This window comes from Pinus tabuliformis, chromosome 4_2 (genome assembly GCF_031772625.1).
Source record: "Pinus tabuliformis cultivar Carrire ecotype Pingquan chromosome 4_2, CPIR1, whole genome shotgun sequence".
NCBI lineage: Eukaryota > Viridiplantae > Streptophyta > Pinopsida > Pinales > Pinaceae > Pinus > Pinus tabuliformis.
The window spans coordinates 231,660,461-231,676,583 of NC_142304.1; the positions used below are offsets into that span (position 1 = coordinate 231,660,461).

General features: G+C 40.8%; 1 pseudogene; it reads left to right on the top strand.

Annotated features, from left to right (window-relative positions):
- LOC149168910 (uncharacterized) overlaps nucleotides 1-7,354 on the top strand; it is a 78,444-nt pseudogene extending 71,090 nt beyond the window's left edge.
- The last annotated feature ends 8,769 nt before the right edge of the window (nucleotides 7,355-16,123 follow it).

The following is a 16,123-nucleotide window of genomic DNA, read 5'->3' on the forward strand; positions in this document are numbered from 1 at the left end:
GGTGGAATTTAAGCAGAGAAAAGGAGTTATCAGACCGGTACCTATGCTGGTTACAGGCTACAAAAATCAGAGATCAAAACAAGGCAAAACAGAGCAGAAAACCCCAGTTGCACAAGGGCAAACTGGTTCAGCGCAACCTCAACATAGGGGTTTTGACATTCAGCGCAGGTAGCCTTCACGGGACCTGCGTTGAAATACAGAATCCCTTCACTGGGTCTGCGCTGAAGGAGAAACTCTCGTTTCTCACAGGTTCTGGGTCACAGATTGCTACTTAATTCATTGTTTCAGGCCAAATAAAAGCAACAAGCAAGGTACAATCAAAGGGATGCTTTGAGGGGGTACTAAGATCTATCACAAAGGATCATCAAATCATTTGTGAGTCCATTGTTCAGATCATAGACAAGTCCAGTGATTGGATCAAAGCAGCAACTGTCTACTTTGCATCCGGGAATAGCAGATGCAGTTCGATTGTTGCTGTCAAGTCTATGAAACAAACAATGATAGAAACACAAATAAAATGACTAAACAAATTTCCCCAGTGGAGTCGCCAATTTGTTGTGGGGAAAAATGCCTATGCAGGACGATCCTATCCACCTAAGGTGTGACAGTGCCTTAGCAACAAACAGAGACAGCTATTCTAGTATTCTTCCTTTATGAATTAAGAATGAAGAGATAGATAGATGGACTAACTAGTGTCTTCCGTTTGTCCCTCGATCCGGCTTCTCTTCTCTTGGAGAGTTCCCAGCTACTTGCCTTCTCGCTCGCCCAGCTTCAAGAGGTTTCTGCAAGATCACAAGAAGAGAACACTACACAAGACATGGATTCATATTCATAACTAGTTCAGGATTAGAAATAAACTAAACATACTAATGCATTCATACATCAAAGATACATCAGTATATAGGAGAAACCAAGATAGATTTATTGATGAATAACAAGGTTCAGGAAGAGATACAACCCAGAGGGCTCCAATCCAGCATCTCTTTCCCAGCAAATGGAATTCCTATCTTCACCCCCTTCAAAGCATTAAGCACCCAATGATTCCAATCTCAAACCAACAACAATTCTTTGCAATAACAAAATTCTAGCCCCTAGATCTCATGGAGGAGAGATCCATATATAGATGTTTGGAGAGAGGATGAGTCAGCTTGAGATCTGACTAGTGTCCTCTCCCTCTGTCAGTTCTTGATTCCACTTGGAGGTTCTTGCTTCCACTTGGAGATTTGGAACCTCTTACTCATCACCAGTCGAATTCCCTGAGGCAAGTGTCATTTTGGAAGCTTCCTGGGTTTTGACACCTTGAGAAATGAGCTTGCCACATGTCCATTCTCGTTCAGCGCAGGTAGCCAGTGTTGGCTTTGACATTCAGCGCAAACAACTAGTGTAGCCACTGAAATGATCCTGAATTGACTTGTTTTTGAGCAGTTTCTGCTGGAGAACTTCTGTGAATTGCTGTGGTTTGTTAGCCTTGTTCCTCTAGGGGTAGGAACAACATGTTTAGGGACTTTGGATCCCTTAGATTATGGAAATTTCATGCTCAATGCTGTAAGGCACAAAAATGTCTATAACAGGCGGGGCGTTCCCCCTGTTTGTCTTGAGAGTTGTTTCTTTCTTCCCTGATTTCTTGCGATACAGAGTTTTCTGGAGAGTATTCCTCCTTGATAACAATGTAATGTTCTTTTTGTGCTCCTTCCCACCATGTATATCTGTGGTGATTCTTTCTAGCAAAATTTCTCTAGGAGGCTTTTAGGCAATTTTTGGCTAGATGGTCTGTCTCAAAGTAGGATCGACATCTGAAGAGGACACTTTCATAATCATGTTTCTGGTTCCACACATAGTCTTTACTTGTAAGGTCTATTTCAGTAGGGAATTTGGCAGTGAAGTCCATTTCCACAAAGATGCGTGCATAGGTGGTTCAGGCATATTCCTCTATTTCTGGGCACCTATAGTGAAATTTCCCAATTGCATTTCCAATGGCTTTTAGCGAGGAGAAATTTCAGAGATGTAAGGGTAGGTTTGGCAATCTCACCCAAACTGGTGTTGAGGTTATGACTATTGTTGATGGATCAAATGATGGGTTCCATGGCTTCATGAATAGGCCTGAGTTTTCCCAAAACCAAGGGTTGGAATCTAGCATTGTCTGCTTTCAGGGTTTTCAAAATCTACTATAAATAAACCCTAGCATAGGGGTAGATATTAATTTCATCATAAGTGACAGGCTTCCATACCTCCGAGATCCAACTATGGAGAGTTGTTAGCCACAGACAAAAACCATTGACCCAATAGATTATGGCACTTTCAGAGAACTTGAAAGCCTCATCGAGTGTGGCCTGGACCACTTGGACAGTGGGAGCTGGGGCTTCGCTGATGATATGGGCAGGAGCTTTCCCCCCAGAGGCAGATGAAGCTGACCCAACAACTATCTTCGTGAAGCTGGGAGCCATCTAGATCAAGGCCGATCGATGATTCCCAAGCTTACATATGCCCCTATGGCAAAATGAAAAAGCCCTAGGGAAGAATGCGAACCTGGAAGATACAAAGGCATCCACGGTGATTAGGTCCAGATAGCGTTAGAACCCACGTTAGTCTTGAATAGGTAATTCATGCATCAAGATTATTGCAATAGTATATAAATGTCATAATTTTTCCTCTATTTCATTGCGCATCATATTGTCACTGGTAAGGCATCTTGTGTTTCTTTTTTCCACTTCCCTTTACTGGTCAAATATTTTGAATCCAACTTCTATAGTCTATGGATATGGAAGATCAAAGAGAAAGAAGCGCATATCAGTGATGTAGGAGCAGGAGCTTTTAATTTGTTTTATTTGATAGCATTTATATTGTATTTTTAATTTATTATTTAAAAAATGTATAGAGATAGAGTAAGAACATAATTTTATGGGTTTTTTTTTAATGGAAAATTTAAGGTATTTTCTTTTTTTTACAGTTTATCTTTTTTTGTGTGGATAGTGCTCATTGAATGGAGAGATTCATTTTATTGAGGGAAATGTGTAATGTTGTAGGTGTTGACTGTGTACCTTTTAAAATAAAAATAAAATATTATTTGGAATAAAAAATAATTTCAGCTATAATGAAAATAAAAAACAAATATATCCCGATTGGGATGCGGGCCGATAGTTGGGACAGCGTAAGTGTAGTCATAAATGGTACCTAGGTAGTTAATAATGTCATCCCCCACATGCTAAAGAATTGGGGTGTGGTGACCCTTGCCATGAATGCATGCTGGGGAGGTGGGCAAGGTGGTCGGACTCGGGGTAAGGAAGGTTATATTGGCAAGAGAGGTAACTCAACGTGTAGTGTTAGAAAGAAAGTTTGTGGAAGAAGGTGGCATTACAATGTAGTGAGAGGACACCAGAATGTCAAGAGCCAAGGTCAACGACGAGTGCCTATGGACTTTGGGTATGTAATTTGGCTCCGCTTCAACATTTTAATTATGTTATGGTTGGGATTTTTCTGGGATGAAAGGAGGGTAACCAATAAGAGAATTTGGGGGATAGAAAATTTCTGGTGGGAATGGGGAAGGAAACTCCTTGCCATTGCCTAGTTTTGCATCCATACCTTCTGTCAAACTCGTAAAATACATGACTTCTAGTGGGGGAAATTGGTTTTTGTGGGGTTGTGAAGCTCTGCGCTCTGTAAATAAGGTTGGAGGGGAGCTTGATTACAACAAGGAAATGCATGAGGGGCATATTCTTGTAGGAAGGGCCAGGGGGGAGCAGATGGTTGGGGGCTTGGAGTGCAGCCATGCCCACAACTCACAAAGAAAGCGTTGGGGCATATGGAACCCCTATTGGCATGATGGCAAGGCCATAAACTCTAGGTGGAAACCTGGCTAGGGTGAACTGAGAGGAAAAGTCACTAATCCTTGGGAAGAGGGGGAAAAGCACCTAGATTACCATAAGCATGTAGTGAGAAACAAGGGGGGTCTGTGAGCTCGGCTTGGGCTAGGGAGGGTTGACCTATGCACTAGTAATGTGGAAGGGAATCAAGGCGGACCGAAGGGTAAGGGTCACGTACATACCCATTGTGAGTCATGGGCTCCAGTCTACCCCAACGATGTATCCTGTTGTAAGCAACAATGAACTAGCGAGGTGGTGCATATCAAGAATTATGTGTTCTAATCTAACTTATTCTTGATGTCGTCAATGTTTTGGAAAGAAGGACATTGATCATGTTGTGAGAGGTCGTGGGCATGGTAGGAGAGGCCTAACACGGATGCAAGATAAGGGGCCAAGCATGTCAGAACAACGCAAGGGTCGGATATCACTAGAAAATATCGTCACTAAAGCAACGAAGGAATACTAAGAGGGGATGTATGTGGGTATCTTAAAATTATTGGAAGAATGGGAAGAGGATTTAAAACAAGAAGTGAGACAAAAGAAGAAATAGATAATTGGAGGACCCTAGTTCCAAATCTGGGTAACACCCATGGAATAATCACATAGTTCAATAAAACCCTATACTTGTACTTGTTAATGAAGAGTTTACTATGCAAGGCGATGGAGTAGATCTCAATGGGTATGCTAGTGACACTATAGGGAATGCCGAACTATAATAATGACATGAAGAAAATAATCTTCAGCTACATAAATAGGATATTAGGTTGGAAAAAATAAATCGCCATATCCCTTTCATATTGGATATATATGATATGCCAGGAGAATCTGCCCGAGGATCCAACACCTGTTGCATCTACCTAAGAGGATCAAGAGTATTAGACTCTTACCCATGCATTATTTTTTCTTATGCGGTTAGCTTTTAATTTCTTTGTTGCAAATATTAGTTTTTAGAGTTATGTAGTGTATCGACATGAGATAGAGACATATCTAGCTTGGCTGGAAAGATTAAGACAATATTGTTTTTGGATGGCTTACAACACCGAGCCGTGGCCAACAAAATTGGTTTCCCTTCGGGGAAAGTTGAGGCCACCTGGGTTAATCTATGTGGTGTAAACTTGCTTTTTCTATAATAGAAAATGGAATGGACCTACTAAACTTAACAAAAAGTAAAAATAAAAACCTAATATACATATTTCGTTAGTTTTAGATAAAAGTATTATAAAACATAGTCTAACTCTAATTGTGCTTGATTTATTAATTATTGATATTACAACCCGATACAAAGGAGAAGTGACCTCCTCTTTAATCAAATTTACATCCTTGATTATATTTCCATCAATAATAACTTCCTTTATGTTATTTTTTAAGTCCTATTTCGAGCTTGGTTGTGAAAAAAACTTCGTGTTTATATCACTAGCCTTTAGCCATGTACTTGCTGATTTTAGTATCCAGTCCTCTTCTTCTTCCTAAACAGAGTTATGAAAAGTTTTAAAAGTTTCATTTTCTTCTTGGATTATTTCCATGCTAACAAGAACATTGGACTGAAGGAATCCATTTTCTGCTACATTACTTGAATCTTTGCTTGTTGATTTTCACCTTGGTCTCTAACCGAACACTTCAAGGAATCCTTGAGGCACTTAATTTTATTTTCTCGGTTCACAACAAGGCTTCCCTAGATATAGGATATCTAAATCAAAGTAACGAACTCTTGGAATCCGTATTTCTGCACCCACAGGATTCACTTTCTTGTGGGACAGGATGATTCACTCTCCTGTGTAGCAGGATGACTAATTCGCCTGTGAGGTCTGGATGATGTGTTCTTTGTGATGATTGTGTAGCAAGATTATTAATTCTCCTATGAGGTCTGGATGATGTGTTCTCCAAGATGATTGTGTAGCAAGATGATTAATTCTCCTGTGAGGTTTGGATGATGTGTTCTCCCTGACAATTGTGTAGCAGGATTATTATTTCTCCCGTGAGGTCTGGATGATGTGTTCTCCATGATGATTGTGCGGTGGGATGATTAGTTCTCCTGCGAGGCCTATATAATGTTCTCCCCATTTCGATTGTGTAGCAGGATGATTAGTTCTCCTGTGAGGATATGATTGATTAAGTTCTCTCGTCGAGGCATCCTACCCATGCAATCTGGGACTCATGGGAAGTACCTATCATCTGATCAATGAGTAGGGAAATGAGGATAGGGACCATAGTAGTATCGATGGATGCATCGATGTATCTACCATACTCTCTATCATAGGATGAGCTTCATTCATCTAAGATCAATGATACTGGTCTGGGACCAGTGGTAGGAGTTGTACCCACTATGACACTGACTTCCAGTCAGTTGAGGACTGGTCTAGGACTAGTGGTACATACTCTGAGACTGACTTCGAGTCAGTAGAGTACTGGTTTGGGACTAGTGGTAGGAGTTGTACCTACTATGACACTAACTTTGAGTCGGTTGAGGACTGGTCTAGGACCAGTGGTACACACTCTGAGACTAACTTCGGGTTAGTGGAGAATGGCATGACACATTCTCGATCAATTCTTCTTCTTCATGGTTTAGTAGAGCTAAGTTGAGCAGAGCAGAGCCAGCAGAGCTGAGCAGAGTAGAGAAGAGCCAAAAGAGCATAGTAGAGCCAATAGAGCTGAGCAGAGTAGAGCAGAGCCAAAAGTGTTGAGTAGAGCAGAGCTGAGTAGAGATAGTAGAGCTGAGCAGAGCAGTGCAGGGCACTGATAGCAGAGATAGTATAGTTGGATACATGGATCAGCGGATGGAGTTCTCCCTAGTTGAGAGGGAGTGTTAAAATTGGCAACTAGGGCCAAACTCCATGTGGGTCATATTATTTATGGAAGATGATATTTTTAATGGATCCCTCTCATTAAGAGGTGTAGGATTGATCTAAATATCATCTCATTCTGATAAGTATTTATGAAGTTATGAATTTATTTATGTTATGGAAAAATTGTTAAGTCAGCCAACAACTTATGTAGGCTCAGAAGCCCAACAATCATGTCTATTCAACCTCTACGTTTTAGTATAAATAGAAGAGGACTTCAAGTCATTTCTACACACACTTGTATCTCTTCCTCTCTCTACATATGTTTGGGTTTTAGTAGGAGGGGAGATCCTAAGATGATGTCGATGAAGCCAATGATGTCAGTGAAGTTGATGACGTTGACGAAGCCAATGATGTCGGTGAAGCCGATGATGCCGGTGATGCTGATGATGCTGGTGAACCGATGATGCCAGTGAAGCCAATGATGCCGATGATTCCGGTGATGCCAATGATGCTGGTGATGTCAATGATGTCGGTGAAGCCGATGATGGCAGTGAAGCCAATGATGCCAGTGATGCCGATGATGTCGGTCAAGCCGATGATGCCGGTCATGCCGACAATGCTAGTGAAGTGGATGATGCCGCTGATTCCGATGATGTTGGTGAAGCTGATGATGTCGGTGATGCCGATGATGATGCCAATTTATGCCGATGATACTGATTCCGATGATGCTGATGCTGCTAATCTAGGGTTTGTTGTTACTAATGTAAATAAGATTTATGTACTATTTCTCTCTGCTGAATTATTGAAGATAAAAGAAGATTTGATCAAAGGGTTTCCACATATTGGGTTTTGTCCCTAGCTAGCCACCACATCTTGTGTCTCTTGTCTTGGCCTATTTTCTATTGATCATTTAATGTTCTATCTTCACTCTAGTTATGTACATGTGATTGCTAATCTGTGGATAATAATGCGAAAGATAAGTAAATTGCTCTAAGCATAGAACATACCATAAAATTAACACATACACCCTTCAAACAACTTCCCGATTGTAGCACATAGAAATTTATTCCACACATAAAAACTTAACTATACATCTCTGTTAATTAATTGAATAAAAGAAAAATAATACTCCAATAGAATTGAGGTTCGGTTATTTACCCCGGAAAATTCCAAATGAAATTGGAGAGAGAAGATTGTTACATAAGTTTGAGCTCAACTCTCACTTACAGTAAAATACTATTTTCGTTATGAGACTCTAAAGAAATTATTAAAAATAATACAACTACCTAAGTTCTTTAGTTTTTAATACATTTTTTTGAACCTCATTTTGTAATTATTATTATGACTTGTATGGTTGGGAGTTGCCAGTACGGATATTACATCACAACTTTATTGATGCGATTATGATTTTATTTTTAGTGAAAGTATTTCCAACAACTAAATAAAGGGAAATTCTTAGACGGGTCTTAACGACATTAGAGGAATGCATGAGGGGGAACTAGGGAATTCCTTATTAGTAAAAGTACCTTAGAACTACTGAATACTTGCAGTTATGAGAAGGGGCGAAAATAATACAAAACTACTCCAATGGTTTGAGAAAAGTTTCTTTCATGATATTTCTAAATTAACCATGAAACAATTTTTTTTATGATATTTCTAAATTGACCTTGGAAACATTTGTTTTATGATTTTTCTACATTTAAAAGGAATATTTTTTTCAGTTCACACATAAACCTAATTAACAAAATTTAATTTATCACCAATCTTGGTATTGCCTTTTATCCAAAACAAAAATGTTAGCATATATTTGTGGGAAACATAAAAAGAACATGCATTATATTTTTGATTAGGTTCACCAAAACTGTACAGAATGAGTTAATTGTTAAGAGATTAGGTATAGAGAAAGAAACCAAGAAATTATTGTGTAGTAGTTATTTGCATTGAAATGGATACAAGCGTTACCAAAAATTATAAGAGTTGTGGTTGTAGATAACCATTTCATGAAAATCCTTGAGTATTAGAATTTTTCCTATCAAAGCACTTGTTGTCACTCACATGGTCATTGAAACATCACATTTCATTGCAACAACAATACCAATATGTGAGCATGAACACATGTAATTATGAATCCATCTCATTTTGGTGTGGAAATTCTCAATTTATAGGAAGGGAAAAGAAACCGTAAATGAGGATACAGGAAGTGGTCTTGCAAAGGTCTATCAAATCAAAACCTCAAGTGAATGTTAAGATAATTGAAGTAAAAAAATCTCACATATCACACCTATAAACTAAAGGGTAGATTCACATGATCTAGAATCTTGATTCTTAACCCATCCCTCCCTATAGATGATCCTCATGACCATCGAGTAGGTCTTGAGATTGAATTGGAGGAATCATAGGGCCCTATGCAACCTATCATTTCAAATGAAGTAGATACCATATACGTGGATACCTAAGAAACCTCCCCTAAGAAATTAGGTTCTTGTGGCACTATTTGTTATAGACATTTTTGTGCCTTACAGCATGAAGCATGAAATGTCAATAATCTAAGGGATCCAAAGTCCCTAAACATGTTGTTACTACCCCTAGAGGAACAAGGTCAGCAAACCACAGCACTAAATATCAGTTCTCCACCTGAAAACACTCAAAAACAAGCTAATTCTGGATCATGTCAATTGCTCCACTGAGCATCTGCGCTGAATGTCAACTGCTCCACTCTGTACCTGCGCTGAATGTCAATAGTAATGAAGGCTACCTACGCTGGGCGAGTTTGGCCAAGTGGCACAGTCATTCCTCAAGGTGTCAATGCCCAGGAAGCTTCCAAAATGACACTTGGATCAAGGAATTCGCCTTGTGATGAGTAAGAGGATCTAGATCTCCAAGTGGAAGCAAAAACCTCCAAGTGGACTCAAGAACTGAAGAATAACTGAAGTGGGAGAGGACACTAGTCAGCTTCATGCCAGCCTCAAGCTGACTCATCCTTTCTCCAAAACTCCTATATATAGAGCTCTCTCATGAGGTCTAGGGAGGCTGGAATCTTTTGAATGTAAGGAAGTGCTATTGGTTTGAGTATAGAACTATTGGGTGAGTTTCTTGAAGGAGGTGAAGAGGAGATTTCTTTCTGCTGGGAGGTGATGCTGGATTGGGCCTTTTATGGTTGTATCACTTCCTGAACTTTACTTCTTCCATTAATAAAGCATTTGAGGTTCTTCTATATGCATGTGTCTCAATGGCGTATTGATACTTGTATATTTGATTTATTCTAATCCTTGAATCAATTATGAATGTATGCTTCTTGTAGTTTCTCTTTCTTGTTATTTTGCAGGATATTGGTGTAGCTGGGCCAGTGAAAGAGCAAGGAGCTGGGAGCAAGCAGCAAAGAGAGAAGATTGGATCAACCATTAGCGGAAGACATCGGTTAGTGGATCTCTTCCTCCTCTCTCTTACATCTCATAAAGAAGTAATCTCGAATAGCTTTGCTTTGATTGTTGCTGAGGTACTATCACCCTTAGAGTGGGATAGGGTCATTCCGTATTGGATACTTTTCCCAACAACAAATTGGCGACTACGCTGGGGAACGTATCTTGTTGGTTGTTTGTGTTTTTGCTATTCATTTCATAAACACAGGGAGTACCGAATCGAACTACATTTGGATCTTTCAAATGCAAAGTAGAGGGAAGCTACTCTAGCTCAGTTTCTGGGCAAGTTTATGATTTGAAGAGCTGATCCACAAGGAATCTGAACAGCTCTTAGTGATAGCTTTTCATCCTCCTTTTCATCCCTTAGTGTGTACTTGATTGATAGCTTCTGATTTGGCCAAAAACTGTGAATTTTTGAGCAATCTGTGACCCGGAAACCAAGAGAAACGAAAGTTTCGTTCTTCAGTGCAGGCTGTGTGAAGACTGTCTGCATTTCAGCGCAGTTCCTGAAGGGGCTACCTACGCTGAATGTCAAACTGACAGTGTACTACCTACGCTGAACCAGTCTTGCCTTGTGCTACTGGGGTTTCCTGCTGTTTCTTGCCCTGTTTTCACCCTTGTTTTTGCAGCCTGTTACCAGTCAATGTACCTATCTAAAACCAACTTTCCTTACCACTATTCCACCTCGGTTGTATAAAGAAACTGTGTTTGTTCTTTGTGTATTTCTTATCTCATTTGCAGTTTCCCATAACGAAAGTGAACTAGTCTTGCTGTGGCCTCTTAGATCTAGACCTGTGATAAAGTGTTGTTTTGATCTTAAGAGTTAGTTTGTTTGCTGTTCATAGCTGATTGAGCTTTTTCTTTCGTCATATGGTTTGAGTTTATATATTTCTAGTGTCGAAACAAGTAAATCTTAAGGTGTCTTTTGATTTTGGACAAACTTGTTTGCTTTCACTTGAAATTGAATTCAAAGTTATACAACAACTTTCTTTTTGTATCACACAAACATTAAGAAAGAGAAAAGAAATACTTGCATTGTGCATGTGCATTATGACAGTTTTCATGTTGATTTAGGAAAAAGTGCATTAGTGTGTGCTCTATGATCTGTGTGAAAAGATGATGTCTTTCTTTTCCCTCAGTAGTTAAGATTTTCAAAGTTGAAAGATTGAAAAGCTTGCTTATCATCTTAGGCTGCATTTAGGAGTGTTATCATACATCTCGTGGTGATCCATAAAGGAAAACTGCTAAACAAGATCAACCTTAAAATAAATTGAATTTACATAACAACGCATTGAAACATAACGCAAACACATAGAGGTCTAAGCTAGAGACGTGTTCCGGCGTCGTTAAACGTGATATCTTAGCGTTGAGTGGTTGGGTGATTCCTCCACGGTGAAGCGATAAGTATTAATACGGACTTGTGCTCCCACGTACCGTCGCGTATATATTGGGAGACCCCTATAGGAATAAAGCCTTTACCCATAGGAAACCGTGTCGGCCGCCCTACTGATCGCAATGCAGTGAACACAGCATTCACGAAGATCGACCACTCGTACCGTAAAACGTATTCTGTGGTTTTGCGAAAAGTTTGGCACACCCTCTGCCTAGAACTCCAGAGCAGTTTCTTTTGGCCTTTTTCAAACTCTATAACTGAAAAAGTCCATCCGAGCATTTGTCACTTCGGGCTCGTTAAAACATCGAAGGAGACTAGAGTCATCTTTAGCTTTTTCTCGACTCTTAAAAAGTGAAAAAGCAAGTTGTGTCTAAAGCGTCGTTATAAAATTTATTTTAAACGGAACATAATCACCTCCTATTCCTGCGTTGATCTTTAGGTTGAAAACATGGAACGCCCTAGCCAAGGAATTCCACATGATGGAAATCCTAGTCCTTTCTCCTCTTGGGGAGAAGTTGGTGCGCCCCACATGGCCACATTGTCGCTTCCAGGACTGACAATTGGCCTGCCGATTTGGCTATTCTCAACCAATGTAGTTCAGAACACCATGGTTCCTGAACAGTCGAGTCAACAGTTAGATCAGTCTAGAGCTGCCCACCAGCCTTCTACTTCCTATAACTCTTCCTCCAATCCTTCGTCTTCGCAAGGTAGAGCCGGCAAAAGCCAAGCTCCCATGGAGAAGAAGAAGAAGAAGAAGAAAGAGAAGAAGAAGAAGGAGCCTAAGGCGACTGGGGGCAAGCAAAAGACATCTGACAAAAATCCACACACAGCACAGACCGGGCCTAAATCGCCATGTGTCATATGTAGAGGAGACCACTTCCATAGAGATTGTCCCTGTATTCCCTGGATACTAAGGGACTGGTCCCCTCGTTTGCACAATTCGGGAGCATCAACCTCTGATAGCCATGTTGAATGCTTACCGTCAACCAGCGAAAGTGAAGGTTCAAGACAAAGAGGGGGAGCAAGATCCCCCTGCAGACTGTGTGAAGGCGATCACGCCATCCACCGTTGTCCCTTCTTAGACGAAGCGAAGAGAGTTTTGGAAGATCGCCTGGTTTCACCGTTGAGACTTCCTCCTGGATACAAAAAACTCGTGCCAAGTCCTTCGTTGGTTGAAAATACAGCCGGCCCGCTCAAGTGGTCAGCTGAAGCGTCAGTCATTGAAAATGAACCTACTGAATCCAGACCAGACGAAAGTCTAAAGGTCGAAACAACAGTTGACCCGGTTCTTCCTTCAGAGGTTTCATCCTCAAATGACACCGTCACTGAAGATTCATCTTCAAATGACACCCTCACTGAAGAGAGTAAGGATGACACCATCCAGATTCTTTTCATCAACATTGACTCTGATGAGCATCAGGGCAATGCGCCCATTCCTTTATCGCAGGAAGGAACATCGTCAGGGTCATATCCGGCCGTGTATTTGGTCCCACCACCAAGCAACCTGGTTGTGTCCTTTGATTGGAACCAACTAGGCAGACCCCGGTTGCCAGCCAGTGTACCATTCAGAATCATAGTCCAAATTTATAGAATGGTAATGGCTGGAACTATCATTGATGAAGGGGCATCTGTGAGTATCCTTTCCTCTATTTCTTGGAAAGCACTGGGTTCCCCGGCGCTTTTGCCTGAGATAAGAAATCTCTCGGGTTTTGATAAAGGAACCAGTCGACCATTACGGATCCTCCCCAATGTACCTGTTACATTGAAAGGGAAGACCGTTCAAATGAACATGATGGTCGTTCAAGGACCCTTGGATTATAACCTACTCCTTGGACGAGACTATATATATTGCATGGGAGCTATAGTCTCCTCACTCTTTAAAGTAATGTGTTTTCCACACGAAGGAAGAATGGTCAAGCTCGTAGACCAACTTTCATTTCCAGGATCACGCATCGCAAATAGTCAGATACCAACCCTGAATGGTCTATTCAATCAAGAAATGTCTCCACCCCCAGTCCTCCTTCCCGATGAGTGCGAGTGATTCAGAAAGATGGGACTGGAACCCAGGGGGCATGCATCCTGGTCTGCTTCGGGCAGAGGAAACCTTGGGTATAGGGTAGAATTTTCGCGAAAGAATATGACTAGTCCGTACCCCGTCCATGGATGGAAGAGGGGTTGTTCTGGAACAGGATTCTTTTGTCAAGGTTACTTGTTTGACAAAGGTCATTCACCATTGTCTACTTCAGTAGACAGTGCCGAGGAAATGTTTTCGTTTGATGGTGTTAACAAAACAATCTTTGGGTAACCAGAAAGAGGCAAGCCTCCCTCAATAACATTAATGTTTTGTCTTTGAGTAGTGTTCTTCTCTTGTCGCAAGTAGCTGCTCTCTTGTCGCAAGTAGCTGTTCTCTTGCGATCTTGCAAAGGAGCTGTCAAAAGTTAGGCTGACGGGAAGACAAGTACCGCATAAGACCTGTTAAAAATAACGAGAAGACAAGTATCGTTAACATTAGACTGGCAAGACGACAAGTAGCTGTGAACACCCAAAGAAAAACAGAGGTGGGGGAGAGGAGGGGCAGCCTTGAAATTGTATTTTATACCTGGGGGCATGCAAACCTTTTGGAGTGCAAGCCAAGAGCGGTTATTTATCTGTTTTTTGGATTAGTCGTTTCCTAACTTGCATAAAGAAAGGATGTGGGGAAAAGGTCAAAATTTGCCAAATTAGGAGCATAGCTTCGTGAGATAAAGCTCCATAAAAAATAGCTATCTCACAGGAGACATTTCTTATCTTATGACTGGTATTTTCGAGCAGTTTTACCGCGGAATTTATGCTCGTTAAAAATATAAAAGCGAGATCCGAGCAGTTTTATCACATAGTTCATGCTCGTTAAAAAATAAACATAAGATTGAGCAGTGTTTTGGCGCATTCAAGCTCTTTAAAAAATGAACCCAGTACCGGTAAATAACCTTTGTGATCGTAAAATTATTAGCCATAAAAAGCCTTGGTCGTGTTTGCACCTGCCACCTCCATTCCATTTGGCCAATCGTTCACCTCCATATGATTGTTTACCCATTTTGAGGAACAGCTGCGAAGAGTGATTTCACCTAGCCATCCTTGTGACAGTGCCGTGATTGGAAAATTCCAACCTGTACCTGGAATCTGCTGCTATCCCTGTTTATCACTCGTTCCTCAAAAGACGAGTCTTCTTTGAGCTCTTTTCATCTGACTCGTAAAATATGAAAAGTTTGCCGAGTTTTGGCCTTCCATCTCGTTAAAAGGACCGGAAGAGCTATCCCTCCTCTAGATTTTAATCTTTTTGGACCTGAGGGATTATTACACAAAAAGGTCGAGCGCTTGTTTTATTCGGCTCGTTAAAGTTATCGAAAACTCATCCCTTCTGTATTGTTTTATACTTTTTCGGACTTAAGGGATTAGATGAAGAAAAAGGAATTTTGGAGTTAACTTTCTGTACCTTTTCAGACTCTCTAAAAATGAAAAGGACCGAGTTTTCCTTGTCGTTAGACTCGTTAAAATGATTAAATAGCGACAAACTTGTCTTTAGACGAGAACGAGTTTCCCTATCGCTAGGCTCGTTAAAACATAGCGATGGGCTTGCCCGAAGGGCAGGTTATAGAACAAGCATATGTTATCCTCCTCAAGCTTGACAAAAATAAAGAGGTACTGGTCAGAAATGACTGGGGAAAAATTGGGAGAACCTCAAAGCTTTAATGGTAGCAAGTCGCTCTTGAACATGACACTTTGTCCTCCGTATCACATCGGGTTGGGTTGTTTCATTCACCGGTCTCATCACCATGGTCTTCGCCAAACCATCCACATTTGGGGTAATGCTACCGATCCATCACATCAGTGTCGTTATATGTTCAAGAGATGTTGTTCAGAAAGAGTCAACCGTGTCCCATCCACTGCCATACATTATCCTTCATCCATCCATGATCGCCACCCTGAATCATATTTCACAGATTGTTTTCATCTCCACTAAAATCATTAGCTCCGTTCCGTGTCACTGATGTGGGATTCATTAAGGCCCTCCTTTGACGGATCGCTTCTTGTCGACTTCAGCTCATTATCCAAGAAGTTGATCTAGGACAACCCCCCCAGTACTTTGAAGCTTGCATGCCTCAATGGCAAGTTTCTCACTTCCGGCGACAGGTATACATCAATGACCTTCGACCAGAAGATTTTGCGTGGTGTTCGACGCCAAGTCCTTTATTCACACCACGTGAATTGTACTGCAGTACCTTGAGGGTCATTGTCATTATTGGTGATTCCTCTCACGCTTGTTAACGGTTTACATCATTGACCGGTAATCAAGCGATGTCTTTCCATGTTCGACTTCAGCACAATTCTCACATGGATCGACTTGTACTTAGAGTGAAGATCGAACGAGTTTGAAGACCCCGGATCTAGTTTCATCCATCCGGGCTGCGATATATATTCAGGAAAAATAAAGACATTTGATATGTACATCATTGCAGCAGATGATCATCCTACTCAAAGGATGATAATTTCAGTAGAGAATTATCAGTCTACCATCAGACGATCGTCTGTTCTATGTACCAAAATGAATTTATAAAGCTGAGCATGGGAATGCCCGCCTCAGCTAGATCATGAAAGCAGAATGAAAAATAATGTATTGTATTGTATTTT